This window comes from Hibiscus syriacus, unplaced genomic scaffold (assembly GCF_006381635.1).
Source record: "Hibiscus syriacus cultivar Baekdansim isolate YM2019G1 unplaced genomic scaffold, ASM638163v2 tig00109982_pilon, whole genome shotgun sequence".
NCBI classification, from domain to species: Eukaryota; Viridiplantae; Streptophyta; class Magnoliopsida; order Malvales; family Malvaceae; genus Hibiscus; species Hibiscus syriacus.
In genome coordinates, this window is record NW_024062548.1 from 173,848 (window position 1) to 180,411 (window position 6,564).

General features: G+C 34.8%; 1 pseudogene; it reads right to left on the reverse strand.

Moving 5' to 3' along the window:
- Positions 1–491: 491 nt before the first annotated feature.
- Positions 492–4,019, reverse strand: LOC120211729 (annotated as a pseudogene).
- Positions 4,020–6,564: the final 2,545 nt, after the last annotated feature.

Here is a 6,564-nt window from a genome sequence, read left to right on the forward strand (position 1 = left end):
AGAGAAAAGGTGTCTGATAGGTAATTATTACCTATCATGATGATATTTTAGTAAAAAACCGATTAAATTCCTTAAAATCCACAATTTAAAATTTAAACTTTTATTATGTGTTCAATTTACTCTCAGCCTTCATCAATATTTAAAATGTAAAAAAAAGGAGAACCATGTAAACGAGCTTGTTTATAAACATAAATGAACAAGTCGATAAACGAGTTTATAAACGAGCTTGTTCGTGAATATAAACGAACCAAACACACATATGTTCATGTTCGTTCGCTTATAAAATGAACATAAAAAAATTGTACATACTCGTTTATTTAGCTTGACGAACGAACATAAACAAACACTATACAAAGGGTTCATGAATAATTCACTAAACGCTTTGTTCATTTACTCCCTTATATTTGGGATTACAAAAAATTATTTTGGACTGAATTGAAAATTTTAAAATTTATATTACTCAAATGAAGTTTTAAACTTTTGGGATGAAAAAACAAGAACAATTAACTGATAGTCGACAAAGCTCCATTGGTAATAAGAAGAAAAGACGACGTCTGATATGACAAAATCCGACAGCAGCTTTAAAAAATATTCTCAATAAATTTACATTATGAACTAAATATTTAATTACAATAAGTTGGTATATTATGCGAACTTTCGCTTAAAGCAAACGTTTTTCTTCAAAATAGCTCGAATTCCAGGTGCTCTCCTGTAGCTTTACATTCTAAATAATTGCTCTTTGTTTCCACCTCTGGCGACATCATGTCTGCAACCTCGTAAAACTCGGGTAATTCCGGTGGAACGGCACACCGTATCAAAGCCCAGTTCAAGCCTTCGAAGAACGGATGCTGTTTGATCTCAGCAGCTCCCCTGTCCGTTCCTAGACGATTCTCAGGCTCCTTCACCAGCAGCCGTTTGATGAGGTCCCTTGCCTGGAAACTAACAAGGGGACTGTCCGGAAACTTAAGGCTGTGTAGCACAACGTTCGCCAACGTTTCTTCGTTGTCTGCACCTTTAAACGGCGTCGTACCATAGAGAAGCTCGTAAAGAAAGATACCGAAAGTCCACCAATCAACCGCAGCTCCATGACCCTCTCCTTTAATGATTTCAGGAGCTAAGTACTCGTGGGTGCCAACAAAGGAATTGGATCGTGCATCGGTGGGTTCGGCCACAAGCTGTGGCAGTGATCGGACTTTGGCAGCAAGGTCTTCCTTTGCCTTCTTCTTTGCTTTCGTGGAAGTGTGCAAAAACCTAGGACCGAAGCACGGGACATGACAGGTTGGTTCGATGCAGAAGGGTTCCACGCAGCTAGAAGCTCTACATTGAACAGATATCCTTGCAGGATCCAAATATGATGAAGATTTCAGGAGGGTTGGACTAACTGTGCATCTAAGCGAAAGGTCAAAATCTGTAAGCATTATGTGGCCATCTTCTCGAACCATAATGTTTTCGGGTTTCAAATCACGGTACACAACTCCAAGCATGTGCAAGTACTCCAAAGCGAGAAGAACCTCGGCTACATAAAATCTACACATGAAGTAATATAAATAAACAGTTCAGAAAAATACCAATCACTTATCTCAAATTTTACGAAAAAAGATAAAGTAGAGCATGGAATGCTCTCCTACGACAGAAACAAGTAACGACAGCACAAATGGAGATTATTATAAACATCTCAAAACCTACTTCAAGCAAGTTATTTTGAGACAAGCTAAAACTTCTAAAAATAGGATGATCCTATATTAAAGACGAGTACTTGTTTACTTGGCATAAACACCTATCATACCCATATCTAAACTATTTCATACCTTAAACCATATATACTAGCAATGTATTGCAAAAATATTGCACTTTGGGTATTCAAACTGAACAAATGACCAAAGACATTCAAGGCTGAAGGTTATCAACTAGCATGACCCGTCTTCATTTTTCTCTATTTTGTTTTTTTTTTTTTTTTTTGCTTACTTGTAAAGATATCTCAAACTAATAAAGATAATTTAATGTAAGTTGACTTTTCATCATCTAAGCATCTTACCTTGCTGCTGGCTCGTAAAAACATCTCCCAGATTGCTTTTGCCGAAGGACATGCAAATCCCCACCAGGACAGTACTCCATAACTAAACATGACAAGTTATCTGAAACAAAATGCGAATATAAAGTAGGTAAAAAAGGATGATCAAGCATCCTTAATATTTCTCTCTCGGTTTGGGCCCTTGGCATTTTCTTCCTTCTTGCCAAGAACTCATTGTCCATTACCTTTATAGCAAACAAGCAGTTCGTACCAATAAGCTCAGCAAGATATACCGTCCCAATATCTCCACAACCGAGCTTCTTCAAAAGATTGAAATACCTCAACCCCAAAACACCATCCTGCGTCATTACGTGGCGGATGGCATCCCACCTCATGTCCTTTGACATGTGAGGCCTGTTGCCGCAGGTAGACCGACTTAAATTGCTGTCATCACTGATGCTTGTGCTGCTACTATCAGCAAGGCTGCTTGAACTTTGTGAGATGTCTGCCTTTTCTATTGCTTTCTGGCTATTTTTAGCCCTCAGAATGGCAGCTTGGTTTCTGTTAGAGTTATTTTCAACCAAGGCTGGTTTGCGCATATCAAAATTCGCATGACTTGAGCTGACTTCAGCTTTAATCCCAGGTGACTGTGCCTTGAAGGAATCTTGATTTGATTCATTACTTGAAGTCTTTATAGAGCACTGGCATCTCTGACAAATTAGTTGACTTGTATTTGAATCCATGTGGCTATTAACTTCATTAGAAGTATTAGCAGCAGAAGCGAAGAAGAGATATCTTGCTTCATTTTATTCTTGACAGAACTTTTGTTCCTGATAACTGTTTTGGCCACCCGTGGCACATTTCTTGTTATCCTCCCTGTTTTGTTTCCATTGGTCAAGCTAGAAGAAGGAACAGCGTGCAACTTCCCTTTCCGTCCCGATTTTGGTGCTGGTGATTTTTTCGGTAACTTGGTTGAAGAGGACAAGGTATGTTCAGGTTCTAACATATTATCATCAGCATAAGAACAAGATACAGAAGACGCAGAAGTATGCTTCTCTTTCCGACACAGTTCTGCCTTGGGAACTTGAGTTCCAACTTTTCTTGATGTGGAACTATCAGTTGGAGTCGATGCAGAAGTTACGGTGCTAATATGCCTTGTTGCATGAGGAAACCGAGACGAAGAATTAGCAGTTTGGCTCAAAGCCTTATTCTTGGGAGCTTGATATGGTGCAGTCATCTTCCTATAAGAAGCTGGTTTGCCTTCTTCAGGCATCATAGATATTTCAACCACGCCCCCCTTATCTTCATTTCCAGGAAGACCAGATTCAACTAAAACAGAATTGAACGAACTTTTTACCCTACCAGCTTCAGAGATTCCAGGAGAACTAATTGACATCGATAACCGTTTCATAGCAGCCATTTCTGATGCCTTAGAAATACAAAGATCCCTTAATGCCTGCTTCAGTGACAATGGCTCCGAACCACCAATTCTAGGGGAGTGGGGCATCCCCATGGTAATTGGTTTCTTCAAAGTATTCTTCTTTAAAGAGCTCGAGCTTGCACCTCCTTGGTACGAAACACTTAGACCTTTAGGTCCTTTAATATTGATAGCCTCAAAAAGCTGATTAATATCATTTTCCAGAGAACTCTTGTACCCCGGTCTCTGCACAGGGGGCTTCCGATCTTTGCCGTCCATGCCTATTCCTAAGTGCGGTCGATATGCTCCTCTAGAACGTTGCACTGGTTTCAACTCTTCACCTGCTTCAACAATTTCACAAGTACCAGAATATGAACCCATCTTAACGGTTACACAGAACTAAACTTCCTCGGCTTTATCGTCGAAGAAAGGCTTTATAATACCATCGAAATGTACCCTAGTTCATGTTTGCACATAAACCAACTTCAAAGATCTGAATGTGTGGAAACTTATGAGCATACTTCCATCAAATCAATTTTGAAGCTCATATGTTCAGAGAACCTAAACACAATCACCAAATGGAAACATTTATAACCCAGACGTATAAAAAAAAGGCCACAATAAATCACATCAGAATAATATTGCCAACTTTTTTCTTTCAAAAATGATAAAAATTTACACCCTAGAGCACATCTGCTAGAATTTCTGAAATCTTAAGTAGCTAGCTTACTCTATCATGTCTCCTGGATCTTATGAAGCTTGTCTATATTATTTGTTTTAAAAAACTAAATCAAATCAGCTCAGATAATGAAAATCAATACTATTAGTATAGCGCTTTGCATACTTTAAATGTAACATAGCTAAATCATACGTGATACATCACATGCTAGAGTTCAGCATGAAAATAATGGAGAAAAATGGTGGCTGATAAAATGATTAAAAAAAACATGAGGCAGGCACAACTAATAAACTCTACTCTTCGCATTTTTCTTCTTCTTTCAGATGTAATAAATCAGAAGTGGAAAATGGAAACAAATCCAAACTCCAAAGTAAAGATTGTTTCATTTCCAGCTTAACAAAGAGGGGGAAAAAAGAACGGATCCAGCAAACATATGAAATGAAAAGAAAAAAAAAAACAGTTTTTAACTGCCAGCCAAAAACCAAAGGATAAAACACAACTGGAAATCAGAACAAACCCAGAAAAGGAATGCTCGAACATCATTAAATATTGTTGCATGTATCAAATTCATCCCAAAAACCGAAGATTCAAAAAACAAAAAGGCAAGAGTTGAATAAAACGAAAGAAAGAAAGAGACAGTACCTCATGAGAGAAGTGAAAGCTAAATCTAGAATGTTTGAAATGAGCAAGTGAACAAACGCAACGTTTAGGGATTCAGAATGCAAAGAACCCAGAGAGAGGCTTTGAAGAAGAGGAGGAGGAAGAAGCGGAAGAAAGAGAAAAAGAGTAGCATGTGTTTTTTTTTTATTATTATTATAATTATTCCAGTTTTTACGTTGGGCTCTGATTATTTTGAAGGATGAAATGGGCCCACCATGTAATAAAGTGGGTCTCACGTTAGTCGGGAGTGGGGACGGTGGATGTGCGCACTGTGCGTCTGTGCTTACCCTACTTTGAATCATTTCGAGGCAAACTACACTTTTAATATTCATGTTAAAATACATAAATGATCTACGATTATAGGAGTTTATTTGTTGAGTTTTTATATTTAAAATAATTTTTGATTATAGAGAGTTATTTTGTTGAGTTCATTGACTATTAAAAGTTATAAAATTGTCACCTGACTATTATTATATTCAAACTGGTCATTTTTCGTTAAAAAATTAGCGGCGATCTAAGTTAGACATTAACATGTTAACTGAGTTATGATAAAATTTTATCTCATAATCTCATACAACTATCATATTTAATCGGAATTTTAACGTCCAACTCAAATGAATGTTAATTTTTTAACGAAAAATGATGAATTTGGAAAATAATTAATAGTCGAGTGATCATTTTGTAACTTTTAATAGTCGTTAGACTCAACAAAACAAATCTCTATAGTTGGGAGACTATTTTATAACTTTTAATAGTCGAGAGACTTAACAAAGCAATTCTCTATAGTCATGGGATTATTTGTGTACTTTACCATAGTATTTAACTATCATTTTTTATTCATTTTTAAATTTAATTAAAAATTAAAAAGTAAAAAAAATAATTGGTTTACAATATTTATATAATTTTATATATTGTTAATACAATCTATATATATGTATATCTTCAATCAAAATTTCAATTTTGATAGTTAGTTATTAAAGTATATATTTAAAATAAATTAATTTATATTTTGCTATGTCTAATATATTAATAGATTATTTGAACAAAATTCCACCAAAGTGATATCTTTTGTGTAGATTAATTTATTTAAAATATCAAGAAGATTATGTGTTTTTGTGATTCACACTTCTATTAATTGATCCAAAAGTTGATATTTTATAGAATTTCAAACGACACTTGTGATAATAAATGTTTGACAATTATAAGGTATTTTATGTGAGAATTATATTAGTCCAAAGATTAACCTATTCTTTGACATAATTTATTGTCAATGTTTGATTACTACAATAAGAGTACATTTTACTGTTAATATCATTGTCCAAAGACTTGATATTAATGTAGTGTTTTATATCTTGATATGAGAATTAATCATTGTTTTAAATTTATTTTTTTACTAGTAAATATTAATGTGAAATTAATTTTTATTTATTTTTTATTCTCTATTTAGTTAATTCATTTTTCTACCACAAAATCTATGAATATACATTATATACTCACGCATAGAAATACAAATTTCAAGGATTGTAAAATGCACTTACATAAGATTTTAGTTGTATGAAAATAGACCTTACACTTAAAAAAATAATTTGCGCATCTTATGAGGATAACATTCTTAATGGTAGAAGAGATTTTGAGAGGCGATTGATGCTCTAATTAACGCTATAGCAAATTGCAAGCATACACTATCGCAACAAGTAGTAAAGTGGATGCTCTAAAGCATCGGATATCTTACCCTCAAAAAGTAAAATTGTTTACAAAAGAGTTTGTAAAATATTTTTTGTTGGAAGAGAACATGTA